This window comes from Protopterus annectens, chromosome 3.part1 (genome assembly GCF_019279795.1).
Source record: "Protopterus annectens isolate FY-2018-M chromosome 3.part1, PAN1.0, whole genome shotgun sequence".
Classification (NCBI taxonomy): Eukaryota; Metazoa; Chordata; order Ceratodontiformes; family Protopteridae; genus Protopterus; species Protopterus annectens.
The window spans coordinates 226,971,704-226,986,982 of NC_056732.1; the positions used below are offsets into that span (position 1 = coordinate 226,971,704).

The following is a 15,279-nucleotide window of genomic DNA, read 5'->3' on the forward strand; positions in this document are numbered from 1 at the left end:
CCATAATTTTACCTCCAGGCAGATTCCTAGATTTCACAAACTGAATGCACTGAACTGCAGCTCTCTCTGTATAGGATTATTAACTAAAAGCTTCTACAGAACATCTTCTTCAGTCAGTGATGACAATGTATTATTCCTCAGTGTTATAAATGATATCCCTTTGAGCAGAACTCCCTTAAACTGAGTGACTTTGACTACACTTCGGTGAACTGGGACACTTATACCTCCAGTGTTGGATATGCTCATACATTCATAGACTCGATACATAAAACTTCTCATTGAGTAGTCAGTAAATAAACCTGTTAGAGGACACAGTATTCTTGATTTGGTTCTTACAAAATACATGCCTCTTGAACTATTCCTCTGGTAGCTGCTTCATCAGTGAAGTCTGACCATAAACTTGTAACCTTCTTTAAATTCACAAAAGTTTCTATAGCAAACCACAGTGAACTGATGGACCACAAACATGAAATCTCAACACACTCTGTGACAAAATATCAAAAATTACTTATGACTGCACCTCCCCTATCTTTAATACAGCATCAAGTTGACTAAGGAATTCTACAACTATTAAGAAAAATGCGTAGAGCTAGCAGTGCATACCAGAACCAAGTATGATACTAAATTAAAAAAAAAAAACACCCTGGTGCTCCACTACAATAAATAAACTATAGTTGAAAAGAAAGAAATCCCTTTCATTAGTTAGCAGATTCAAAGCAACTCTTCTCAAGGATAACATCAACCAAAGTTGCTGACAAGACAGCTGTCAACTATATAGTCAATCAACATATTTAACTGCCCTCATATCTATCTATCTATCTATCTATCTATAGATACAGATACCTGTGTGCAGGACAGTTTGTCACATCTGTATATGAAAATAAATGTATCATGCTTTTGCGTCGAACTGCTTTTGATCGAGTTTATATGTTACTGCTTTTACTGTGTTTTCCTATGAGATAATGAAATAGTACAAGGAAGCTTGTCTGTTTCCTGACTGTTGTGCACACTAGAAGTTGATATATATAAGCAGCTGGGGCATGGAGAGCACAGTCCTCCATGTGGGAAGTGCGGGGTAGCTAGCCCTCTTCAAAAATTATTGCTTTTATTTTTTTTTGCAATTTTCAAACATTTTTGTATTTGATGTCTTTTTACTTTTTTGTGATTTATTTTTATGTTTGTCCAATGTAATTGGTCCAAAAGCCTTCTCAACCACTGAAAACTGGATGCTCCAAAATCACCTCTCACTAAATGCCAACAAAACTAAGATCCTTCTATTCTCCCCCTCAAAATCCTCCCCTCTTGATAAAAACTCTCTTCAAATTACCAGCCTTAACAACTCCACTGTCGAGATTGTACCCTCTGTCAAACTTCTTGGTGTCACAATTGACAATCAACTAAAATTTAACACTCATATCCAGCTAAACATCAAGAAAACACACATAAAACTTGGCCTACTTTACAGAAACAGCCACTTCCTCTCTCCTTCCACCAGACTAACTCTTGCTTCTACCTATCTCCTTCCCTCTCTTATGTATGGCTCTTTTCTGCTCACTAATTTATCTTCCACACTTACCACCAAACTGGAAGTATGTTACAATAAAATCTCCAGATTTGCTACCAATGCCAAATCCTCCTCTCATCACTGCACCTCCCTTCACTCTTTAAACTGTCTTGAACTCCCCAACCTACTTGACTTTCACCAAATAACCACAGCCCACAAATTATTGTTCCAACCCACTAAATGGCCTGCACTATCCAATATACTACAACCATATACCCCCCTCAGACCCCTTAAATCTTCTCACCAAAACCTGATCACCGTTCAAAAACCCAAGCACCCAGCTGGTCAGCTTCTCTTATCCTTTACCCTAACAAAAAAATGGAATGCTCTGCCCTCCTCTCTAAGGACCTGTAACAACCATAATAACTTCAAAACTCAACTTCATTCCTACCTCTACCTAAACAGGAAATGCAACTGCACTCTTCCGCCCATACCTCTCAAGCTCTCTTCCCCCTTCACTCCAGGCTAACCTTTTTAACTTCCTAACTCACTCTCAATTGCTGATTCATATATGTAACTAAATAGTAAAATCTAGCTATTATGCTATATGCTTGTTTTTATCTCCTGAACAAAATTGTAATTGTTTTTGTCTTATTCTTGTTGAAGAAACCCATTGTTTGTATTGCAAACTATCTTTGACATTTTTCATGTTAATAAACTTTGTTCTGTGGAGCTTTTCTCCCTGGGCCTCCACTGAAAACAGGCCCTCAAGCCCAGTGGACCTCCTCGGTAATCAAACTGGAATAAATAATAAATAAAATATTCATCATCATCATCATCTTCTTTCGGCTGTTCCCATTAGGGGTCGCCACAGCAGATCATCTGTTTCCATTTCTTCCTGTCCTCTGCATCATGCTCTTTCACACCAACTGCCTGTATGTCCTCTCTCACCACATCCATAAACCTCATCTTAGGCCTTCCTCTTTTCCTCTTACTTGGCAGCTCCATCCTTAGCATCCTTTTCCCAATATACCCAGCATCCCTCCTCAGCACATGTCCAAACCAACGCAATCTCACCTCTCTTGCTTTGTTTCCAAACTGTTCAACCTGAGCTGACCCTGTAATATACTGATTCCTAATCCTGTCCATCCTAGTCACACCCAGTGCAAATCTTAACATCTTTAACTCTGCCACATCCAGCTCTGACTCCTGCCTTTTCGACAATGTTACCATCTCCAACCCATATAACATAGCTGGTCTCACTACCCTCTTGTAGACCTTCCCTTTCACTCTTATTGGTACCCGTCTGTCACAAATCACTCCTGACACTCTTCTCCACCCATTCCACCCTGCCTGTACTCTCTTCTTCATCTCTCTTCCACACTCACCATTACTCTGAACTGTTGATCCCAAGTACTTAAACTCGTCCACCTTTACCAACTCTACTCCCTGCATCCTCACCATTCCTCTACCCTCCCTCTCATTTACACACATATATTCTGTTTTAGCCCTGCTGACCTTCATTCCTCTCCTCTCTAAAGCATATCTCCACCTCTCCAGGGTCTCCTCAACCTGGTCCCTACTCTCACTACATATCACAATGTCATCTGCAAACATCATAGTCCACGGGGCCTCCTGTCTAATCTCATCTGTCAACCTGTCCATCACCACTGCAACTAAGAAAGGGCTCAGTGCTGATCCTTGATGTAATCCCACCTCCACCTTAAATGTATCTGTCACTCCCACCGCAGTCCTCACCAATGTCACACTACCCTTGTGCATATCCTGTACCACTCTTACATACTTCTCTGCCACTCCCGACTTCCTCATACAATACCACAATTCCTCTCTAGGCACCCTGTCATATGCTTTCTCTAAGTCCACAAAGACACAATGCAACTCCTTCTGACTTTCTCTGTATTTCTCCAATAAATAATAAATAAATAATAATCTAATATTATCATGTGAGTATATCACAAAACATCAAAGCCTCCTTTTGTTGACCTTACATCAGTGCAATGTTTAGTCAAAACCTATAATAAATAAATAAAAAAGTAAAAATGAATACAGTGCTTTTGCATGGGGGGGGAGGGGGGGCAAGCTAACTTCATCTGTCACATGCCATGCAACTTAAATATATTGATTTGGAAATCACACTACAGTGGTAAAAGGAAAACCTTCCTTAATCCCACTGCTGGCTGATCTCATAAAAAGACCTGCAGCACACAACAAACAAGGAATCAAACAAGCAAGCCAATGCTTCCCGTTTTGACAAAAGCAATGCTTCAACAAAAGCAATGGATCCATGTATATATTTTACATATATATATATATATATATATATATATATATATATATATATCTCAATATATATATATATATATACATATCTATATATATATATATATATATATATATATATATATATATATATATATATATACATATACACACTACACACACACACACACACACACATATCATTATCATCATTAGCCCCCTTTTTCCCATTTTTTTCTACATGGGGTCAGGGTATCTTGTTAACTGTCGCCAGCTCTCTCGATTCAGTGTTTCACTCATGCCTTCTTCAACACTCATGCCTGACTGTCACAGATCTTCTTTCATACAATCCATCAATCTCTTTGCTGAACATCCTCACTTCATCTTACCTTCTTCCTGTCTGTCTCAAATCTTCCTCACCAGATTGTCTTCTGCTTTTCTCCACATGTGTCCAAACCACCGTAATCTGTTCTCTTTGATCTTTTCTGCAATTGGAGCTACTTTGGCTTCTGCTCTTATGTCCTCATTTCTTCGTCTGTCCCACAGTGTGCATCCTACCACCCTTCTCAGGCACTTTATTTCCATCACCTCTAGCTTCTTCAACTGTTCTGCCTATACTGCCCAGGTTTCTGTACCATACAGTAGTACTGGTCACACCAATATCTTGTACACCTTACTTTTCAGCTTTTTTGTCATTTTTTTGTCATAGACTATACCAGACACTTTATGCCAGTTGGCTGCAGCACCTTTGATTCTAGCTTTGATGTCTTCATTCAGACTTCTGTTCTCCTCAACCACTGATCACAGGCACTTGAAGCAGTGTTCCACTATCTTCCCTTCTATTTCTATTCTCAGCTTCTTCTGATCCCTAATTTGCTTCCATTACAACTGTCTTATCTTTGCTTAGTTTCATCCCACGTGCCTTCAGATTTGCATTCCATTCTCCTATCCTTTGTTGAAGTTCTAGTTCAGAGTTTGCCTGTACTGCCACATCACCTGCATACAGCAGCTTTGTTGATCTGTCCCCTCTGCTCTGTTTAATAATGTAGTCTATCACCAGTATGAACACTAGTGGGCTCAGAGCTGAACCCTGCTGTACACCCATTCCCACTGGGAACCCCTCTGTGAGGACGAACACTGTTCATACTTGAGTCATTGGGTCCTTGTACATACCCTGCACTAACTCTACCAATGTTTCTGGGACTTCAAACCACCGCAGTACTGGCCAGATCAGCTTTCTTGGGACCTTGTCATATGCTTTCTTCAAGTCTAGGAATGCCCAGTTGGACTCTCTCCTCATCTCTAGCTTCTTCTCAAGTATCTGTCTCACTGCAAATATTGGGTAAATTGTGCTGCATCCTGATCTGAATCCGAACTGCTCATCTCCCACATTACACTCTACTACTCTGCATATCCATTTATCGATCACCCTGTCCAGAACTTTTATGCAATGTGATAGGAGTTTGATGCCTCTGTACTGCCCACAGTTGTGAATGTCCCTTTTGTTTTTGCACACTGGCATGAGCATGCTTATTCTCTAGTCATCTGTAATACACCTTTCTCTCCACACTGCTGAGTACCCTCAGGAGCCATTTCTCCCCATCTTACCCAGCATCTTTATCATATCTGCTGTGACCTCATCTGAACCTGCTGCTTTCCTTGACTTCATTTTCCTTAGTGCTGTTCTTACTTCTCCTAGGGTGGGCTCCTCTTCTTCTCTCATCGTAGGCTGTTTCTGGGGCAGTACCGTTTCTGTGGGGATTTCTTCATTCAGTAGCTGCTGGAAATACTCCTTCCATCTGGCTTTAATGTCCTGTGGACTGGTAAGCAGGGTGTTGCTGACATCCCTTATGAAGGGTGTCTGAATATCTTCTTTATCTTTCTGTCTTTGCCTTGCAACCTGATATAGTTTCTTTGTGCCACTTACTGAGTCACTTTCCAGAAGTTGGTACAGTGCCTCTGATGCCCTATTCTTTGCTATTGCAACTTCTTTCTTAGCTTGTTAGCCAACCAGTAGTCCTTTGTAGCCTGGTGAGTTTTTTTCTATCTCCCACTTCTTCCTGCACTCCTTTTTTTCTTTTGATGACTTCCTGGACTTCTGCATTCCACCACCAGCTTTCCTTATGTACCTTATTTCAATACCTGGCTTGGCCACATATCTTTTCTGTAGTCCTAACACATGCTGTTTTTAGGCACTGCCATTCTTGTTCAACTCCACCTATTTCCTCCTCTACTTGGAGTGCTAGACTCTGAGCAATTCCTTAAAATGTACTTTCTCTCCAGTCAGCTTCCAGGTCTTCAGCCTGGTCTCTGTTGACTTTAGAGTGTTCTCTGACCATGGCTTGCAGCTGATTATGGCAACTAGTGGTTCATGCTGTCGGCCGACTGTTTCACCGTAGATGACTTTGCATTCATGGATTCTACCCCACTGCCTTTTCCTTACTAGGAGAAAGTCTACCTGAGTTGCATGTTAGCTACTCTTGTATGTGATCTTATGGCTGTCTCTCTTTCTGAACCATATGTTGGCTACTATCAAGCCATTTGCCAGACAGAAGTCTAGAATGGCTTCTCCTTCTTTATTGCTGTTGCCCCACCCATGTGGACCCAGGCAGTCCTCATATCCTGTTCTGTCTGTCCTGATATGTGCATTCAAGTCACCCATTAGCAACACCAGTTCATGTTGGCTTTCTTTATCTAGTAGGTCCTGCAACTGCTGTCCGAAAGCACTCTTTTCCTCACTATCACAACCCTGCTGTGGGGCATAGGCTGAGATTATGAATACTGCCCTATTATTACACTGAAGTCTGAGTGACATGAGTCTGTCATTAATTTGGCTTACCATCATATTGCTGACCTGCACATCTGCGATGGCTGATGTGCAAAAGGATGTTTTTAATGGTTCGTATTAGTAAACCAAAAGATGCCAAAGACACAAAAGAACGAATGCCAGTGTGCATTCACAATTTTGTGAGTTTGGCATTCTTCACTGTAGTGCATTCTCGGAGTTGGTATATATAATTAGTGGGGGCTGTGGGGGGTGCAGGGGGGCTTGCCCCCTGCTAAACATGTTGTGAATGACACCGGATGTTGAGGTAAGTTCAAAATAATGTCAAATAGTTCAAATTCAAACTGTTGACATTTTTTTAATTCATTGTTATTCTTGTTCGCTAAAGTTAATTTCAGCAATGTTTTTCGAGTAAGTGATTACTCGCACAAGACATTGTCAAAATTATGATGGAAAACCATTAATTCTGATGATATCCCTCACTACATTTTGAAGCCTCTCTCTCACTGCAATTCCTACACCAGTTCTAGCCTGTCCCCCTTCTGAGTAGTACAGTCTGGATCCCAAGCCAAGTGGCTTTGTTGCACTGCCCTTCCATCTCGTCTTTTGGATACAGAGGATGTCCAGCCTCCTCCGTATCATCATGTCATCCAATTCCAATCTCAAGTTAACAGCACAAACCTTTTCTCTCCATTTCAAAGATTCATTTGATTGCACCCCCAAGAATGTTGTGTACATTGCGATCTGGTCCCATTGTGGATCTTTTTATGTTAGAAAGACTATACTCAGATTGAGTGACAGAATAATATCAGAGCAATTAGATTCACAGATAGTAAAAATGCTTTAGCTAAACATAGTCTAGTGAGCCCCCAGTTTTCTAATTTTAAGTTTGCAGTTTGGACAAAGTGGTTGTTCCCTTTAACAGTGTCAACCCTCTCCTGGAGGTCGGGGAATTACAATGGTAAGCGAGACTTCAAGCTGACATGCCCCCAGGGCTCAATGGAACTTTAAATATAAAATGTTTATTAAGAATGTTAAGATAATTGATGATGCCCACCTAGTGGGCGGGGGTTCTATTTATATACTTTTTGAATTTATAACTGTTACTGTACTTGTACACGTTCTCATGTTGTTTTCACTCTCCAGAGTGTACATTTAAATGAAGTTTCTGATGAAGTTCATGTTTTAAAATAGTAAATAAATGAAAATGCTTCATTTTTAGTCTATAGTCTGATTTCTTCTGATCGAGGTTTTTATTGTTTTATATAGTTCCTGTGTTTACCTTGTTTGATAGTTTATATATAGATATATATATATATATATATATATATATATATATATAGCGAGAGAGATGGATATATATAGATAGATAAGAGAGTATATGTGTGTGTGTGTGTGTGTGTGTGTGTGTGTGTGTGTGTGTGTGGCTATAAACTGATGCACTATTTATTGTGCAGATAGGATTTTAGTTTAAATGTTATATATCCATAAATTCATTCTACAGTGTGCTAACACACTACTACTTCCTTCTGATGTTAGAATTTGACTTTTAATCTAAAGTATCCTATTATTTGGATTTGTCTGTGTTTCTTACTCATCCCAGTATCTACAATGATGAAATTGCTTATTCTATCACAAAACTCTGCATTATAATTCCCCTCCCTATTGCTCATTTCCACCTTATGAATCAGTAGAACCCCCTATCCATGATGTGTGGGGACATTACAGCAGAATCCTTTGCCCATATTAAGTGAAGCTTGTAGTAGGAAGGAGCACTTTAAATGCATTAATATAATAAATGATGTCCAGTCACAGTTTGACAGTTAAAAGTAACAGTGTTAAATTAAAACTCAGCCAAAGATCTTAGCAGACAAGTGTTCCTTAATTTGCTAATATAATGCTTCAGGTTACAACTGATAACTGGTTAATTTTTAACATCGGCTCTCCCTTCTAAGAACATGCATCTTCTTTCTCAGTGGAATACTGTGAACTAATAGCTAATGAGGATTCAGTTTTCATCATGAAAGACATGGATTTAGCTACAGCAAACCCTGCTTGAAATCCAATAAATGTTAAGCAAATATAAATCCAGAAACACATGGTGGAAGGCTGACCGTGTCCCTGACGTTGCTCATACTAGCTGAAGCTAGCTATCGCACTTCAGTCTCTGTCCAGAGGGTTTGAAAAGCAGTAGAGAAACTGCTGAAAGTAATCAAAATATCATATACCTCTTTTATTTTATTAAAATAAATAACAACTATACATGGTTTTCAAAGAGCATTTCTATGTCTACAGTACAAAACCTGTTGTCTTTGTCACCCTTATAATAAATTCAAGTCTTTGCATTTGAGTTGCTCCTTCAACTGTAAAAATAGTTTTTAAATTAATAAAAATAATTTTCCATTTAGAACCAGTACTTCTGCAGACCATATTTACAAGAACTAAATTGCTTCAGAAGAATGTTTTGCAGCAGTTGATTATTTCCAGCTGAAAAGGATGAGATGTGCAACGCTACTCATTTTGAATACCACGTCAGTTACAAATCTAAGCAATTTCAAAAGCAAGCGCAGTCCTTTAAATAAGCAGGTTTATTTTTCACTTTTGTACTTGAAAACCTTACTATGACATCACCACTATAATTTAAATTAGAATCTTGACTGGATTCAGATTCAGACAAAAACTATTACTGTAAGCATTTTACAAAATGTGCAGTGTATAGGTTCACAGGTGTATACTAGGCTGACAAACACTAGGACCTTTATAAGCCTAGAAATGCAACCCAAATGTGTCCCACAAGTTATATGTTTCAGATATTTATATGGGGTAATTTTTGGTTATGCTATGATTTACTGACTGTCACTGTGCATCAGAAACATAGGTACCAGCCTAGAGTTGAATTTTCAATTTTCCATCCAATGATTTTACATAGATGGGGAGCCTATTCAAGAGAATGGAAATTCTCTGAGATACATATCTGTCTCTGCAGCATGTCCTATTTATGTCACAAGCAATATTACAGTCTTTGGATCTAGCAGTTCTGACTGTGTTTTGCGGATGCGCAAAAGCTTCATCAGAGTGGGGTACAGGGATGCCTTGTATGCCAGGTATGCATTGCCTCTCAGTAGTCTGTGGGAAACCAAGTATAGAGCTAGGGCTTTGAGGCAATCCACACTGGAGTTGTGTTTATGCCCTGTATTATTTTTGTAAGGAACCTTTTAGTTGCTGCTTGTGTCTGGTCAGGTACATACCAAAGGAGGCATTATACTCAATAATAGGTCTAATGAGGGCTGACTTTAGTGGTACGATGATTTTCCTGGACCTAGATGCCATGCCCTTACTTATAGCTTGAGCCATAAAGAAGGAATTCTGAATTACCTTGGACACATCTTGGTCGAAAGCTGGGTTACTGTCTACATGTTCTCAGTTCCCTGACTAGTGAATCAACTCTTAGGGGTGTTTTATCAATGATGTAGTTTCCCAGAGTGGCCAACTTCTCAAAAGGTACTATAATGCGTTTCTTTGATATTAAGTTTTAAGCCATGTATTTATTATCAGTAATTTTTCTGACTGTTCCTAATTTGCAAACATCTGCAAACTTAGTCTGCTATAGGCCTTTCAAGTTGTCTTTGACTTCTGAGAAGTAGAGACCAAAGAGCAGTGGGCTCAGCATGCAGCCCTGATGGATTCCTCTGGTAGCTGGCCTCTTTGTGGAGGTGGTCTCACCAGCCTAACTTCCTGGGTCCTATCTGTGAGAAGATATCTATCCAGCACATTATACAGAGGTTTATGATGAATTCCATAAGTTTTCTAACAAGGCCCGAGTGGGGTATTCTATCAAATGTCTTAGCCAGGTCAAAGTAGACAGTATGCACCATTTTTAACCTCTTCCATTGCCTTGGTGATCTTCACAAAGAAGTCCACCATATTTCGTAGGCATGAACTTCCTTTAAAAAGCCAAACTTGGATGGATCCAGTGTCTGAAGGTCTCTTACATCATTGTTGATCATTTCTATGATAATTCTTTTCATGGCTTTGCATATAAAACTAGTCAGACTACTGGGTCTGTAGTTTTTGGGATCTGTTAATGGTCCACCCTTATGAAGTGGGATGACAATTGTGGTCCTCCATTCTCGTGGCACAATGCCTGCTTTGAGTCTATAGAAAAAAAGTAACTCCAGTGGCCCTGATAGGTCATATTTTAGACAATTTTAAAGGCATCTCAGGACATTATCAGGGCCCATTGAGGCTGTGTTCTTGGTCTTAGCAAGTGCAGCCAGGACATGCTCTCTATTTATAGTTGGATGGGGTTATGTTTGAAGGTATTTATTTGAGCATGACTGAGGGTTAGAGAGGGCTAGAGTTGGAACAGAATTTGTCAGCCAGCAGATTTGCTATATTACTTGGCTCAAGGAATGTGGCACCTTTAAAAATAAGTTCATCACAATGCTGTATGATGCCTTTAAGGTTTCTTACATAGCTGAAGAAGGCCTTATGGTTGTCATTTGCCTGGGAGGTTATCTTGACCTAAAAATTGTCTCTACTGGACTTAATTAGCCCTCTTAGTTTGTTGTTTGATTTGATGAGATAGTTCATATTTAGTTTGCTGTTTGATTTGATGAGATAGTTCATATCTTTATTGGAGTTACACTTCCTGATTTTAGCCATGTTTTCCCTTTTATTGTATAGCCTGTTTAACATGGGATGCTACCAGGGTCATCTGTTTCTGGAGTTAGTTTTGGGTTTACTCCTGGTAGGTACAGCAGCCTCTGTGCAGCCATTAGCATGGCTGTACAGATTTTCTGTGAACAATTCTTCACTGGCTGCTGTGTTGTCTGGATTTGGAGGGGCACTGCATTTTTACAAACTATCAATTAATTACTGGACATGTGAAACTCTACTTCACAAGACACTAAACATTCTATTAAGTGTGCTTATGATGCGGTGCATGCTGTGACTAGGGCTGCTGCTAGATGTACTGTAATGTGCAGGAATGCCTGTACAAGATTTCAAAATGTCACTGATGCTAAAGCCCACTTATTAAATAACAGAGACCTTTTGTGTGGGAATTCTTCAGTACTCAAGAAGCTGGAAGAAAGGGAAAAAGTTAGTGCAAGGAGTTCAATAACTCTTCTGTCTCCAAAGTGTTCCAAAGTACCAAAAGACTCATTCTTTTTTCCTTTGGTCATTTTTTTTTCAAAAGCTTTTCAATCCTCAGCAAATCCTACTAAACAACAACATAGAAAAAATTGCAGGGTGACCCTCACCCTGACCTCCCTTCCCACATTGCAGGCATTCTCTCATACTGTCTTCCTCTGTGGAAACAAGAAATGTTCAGATGCCTGGGTCATAAAAATAATTTAGAATGGATAGATATTATTCTTAAGCCACGGTGGTGCAGCAGTAGCGTTGTCGCCTCACAGCAAGAGGTTCTCCCGTTCGATTCTCGGCTGGAGCACCTCCTGTGTGGAGTCTGCATGTCCTGCCCGCGGTCGAGTTGCACTCAAAAGACATGTGTAAATGGGCGTGCCTTTGTTGAATGTTGGCCATCGAGCTGGCACCTCGGCACCATAAAAATCTACTGCCAATCATTAGCGGACAGGAGTTCCGCTGTGGCGACCCCTAACCGGTAAAAGCCAGAAGAAGAAGAAAGAAGATCAATTAATAAAAGGTAGCTTGCCTTGGAATAGCTCTTAGCTGTTACTGAGTTTACTAAGATGATTTTGATTTTGAAGGAGACAGCTTTATGGTCAGACCTTACCAGGAAGGACATGACATTGTGTGGGTGCAGCATTTTCCCATATTTGTGAGTACAAGGTCCAGTATGACAGAAGCTCTAGTGGGAGTATGCACTAACTGGTCAAGAGCGTTTTTATATTTATGAAGTTCAGGAATCTCTGTGACTACAGATATGAGGCTGTTTAGGATTCCCAATCTATAGAGGGGCAATTAATGTCGCTCAAGAATAAAGTGTTAAGATGAATAGTGACTGTCTCCAGTAGGTCTAAGTATGCGCTATGAGTTTCTTGGGGCTTAGAGGCTGACCGATGACTTGCTAGGACATGGTATGGGATTTTATCTATGGTAACCTGTACATGGAGAAACTCCAGTGCATCATCTTGTTTAATCAATCTTTTGGTATGCTTGTTATTGATGTATATATGGCTCTAGGTGAGTTGGTCACGTTGACTAATGTCGTCAAAAATGGACATGGGTAGTTACCAGTGATAAGTGGGTTGAGGACCCGGCCTACTCTGAGCCATGCCAGGGACCCATGCTAATGGTGGGAAGGGTGTATGTGACCCTATTGTTCAGTGTGTGCCCACCATAAAGCCCAGCAGCCCTGGGTCAATAAGCTACTGGCTGGCTGGTGTCTAGTTGCCCAGCCTGGGTAACCTGGGATAGCTCTGTTGAGCGAAAGCTGGACGTAAAACCAACCAACCTGCCAGACATGAACTGAGAAATGCTATGCTTAATATAGGTTCACTGACAGGATGCAGCTTGGAAGTGGATGAAATGATGATAGGGATGAGGCTGGAGATCCTATGTATCCAAGAGATGAGATGGAAGGGCGGTGCAGCAAAGGCACTTGGCCTGGGATCCAGAGTCTATTACTTAGGTGGAGGGCAGGCTAGAAATGCTGTAGGAATTGTGGTGAGAGACAGTCTTCAGACGGCATTAAGGGATATCATCAGAATTAATGACAGACTCATGGCACTCAGACTCCAGTGTAATGATAGGACAGTATTCATAATCTCAGCCTATACCCCACAGCAGGGTTGTGATAGTGAGGAAAAGAGTGCATTCAGACAGCAGTTGCAGGACCTACTAGATAAAGCAGGGCAGAGTGAATTAGTGTTGATAATGGGTGACTTGAATGGACATACTGGGACAGACAGAACAGGATATGAGGACTGCCTGAGTCCACATGGATGGGGCAACAGGAATAAAGAATAAAAAGCCATTCTAGACTTCTGTCTGGCAAATGGTTTGATAGTAGCCAACACATGGTTCAGAAAGAGAGACAGTCACAAGATCATGTATAACAGTAGTCAACATGCAACTCAGGTAGACTTCCTCCCTGTAAGGAAAAGGCACTAGGGCAGAATCCATGATTGCAAAGTCATCCCCAGTGAAACAGTCGGCCCACAGAATAAACCACTAGTTGCCACAATCAGCTGCAAGCAGTGGTCAGAGAAGGCTCTAAGGTCAACAGAGACCAGGCTGAAGACCTGGAAGTTGACTGGAGAGAAAGTACAACAGTTCAAGGAATTACTCAGGGCTCTAACACCCCAAGAAGAGGAGGAAATAGGTGGAGATGAAAAAGAATGGCAGCGCCTAAAAACAGTATAAGTTAGGACTACAGAAAAGATATCTGGCTGAGCCAGGTATGGAAATAAGGTATATAAGGAAAGCTGGTGGTGGAATGCAGAAGTCCAGGAAATCATCAAAAGAAAAAAGGAGTGCAGGAAGAAGTGGGAGACAAAAAAGACTGACCAGGCTAGGAAGGAGTAGTGGTTGGCTAACAAAGAAGCTAAGAAAGAAGTTGCAATAGTAAAGAATAAGGCATCGGAGGCACTGTACCAACTTATGGAAAGTGACTCAGTAAGGGGCACAATGAAACTATATCAAGTTGCAAGGCAAAGACAGAAAGATAAAGAAGATAGTCAGACACCCTTCATAATGGATGCCAGCAACAACCTGCTCACCAGCCCAGAGGACATCAAAGGCAGATGAAAAGAGTATTTCCAGCAGCTTCTGAATGAAGAAAACCACACAGAAGCTGTACTGCCCCAAAAACAGCCTGTAATTAGAGAAGAAGAGGAGCCCACCCTATAAGAAGTAAGAACAGCACTAAGGAAGATGAAGTCAGGGAAAGCAGCAGGCTCAGATGAGGTCACAGCAGATATGATAAAGATGCTGGGTGAGACAGGATAGAAATGGGTCCTTAGGGTATTAATAGCAATATGGAGAGAAAGGCATATCCCATATGCCTGGAGAATAAGCATGCCAGCGTATAAGAACAAAGGGGACATCCACAAATGTGTACAGTACAGAGGCATCAAACTCTTATCACATCGCATGAAAGTTCTGGAGAGGCTGACTGATAAACTGATACGCAGAGCAGTAGAATGTAAGATGGGAGATGAACAGTTTGGATTCAGATCAAGATGCAGCACAATTGACCCAATGTTTGCATTGAGACAGATACTTGAGAAGAAGATAGATATGAGGAGAGAGTCCAACTGAGCATTCCTAGACTTGGAGAAAGCATATGACAAGGTCCCAAGAAAGCTGATCTGGGCAGTACTGCACTGGCTTGAAGTCCCAGAAACATTGGTAGAATTACTGCAGGCTATGTACAAGGACCCAGTGACTCAAGTACGGACAGTGCTCATCCTCACAGAGGGGTTTCCAGTGGGAGTGGGTGTACATCAGGGTTCAGCTCTGAGCCCACTGCTGTTCAAACTGGTGATGGACTACACTAGCAAACAGGCTGGAGGGGACAGATCAACAAAGCTGCTGTATGCAGAAGATGTGGCAGTACAGGCAGACTCTGAGCTAGAACTTCAGAAAAGGATAGGAGAATGGAATGAAAATCTGAAGGCACATGGGATGAAACTAAGCATAGCTAAGACGGTGGTAATGGGAGCAAATTGGGGAAATCAGAAGAAGCTGAGAACAGAGATAGAAGGAAGATAGTGGAACAGGT

The 15,279-nt window shown here is 40.8% G+C and overlaps 1 protein-coding gene across 1 annotated transcript in view; it reads right to left on the minus strand.

Moving 5' to 3' along the window:
* LOC122797654 (copine-4-like) overlaps positions 1-15,279 on the minus strand; it is a 1,365,845-nt gene that overhangs the window by 579,200 nt on the left and 771,366 nt on the right. The gene's annotated exons all lie outside the window — the stretch shown is intronic.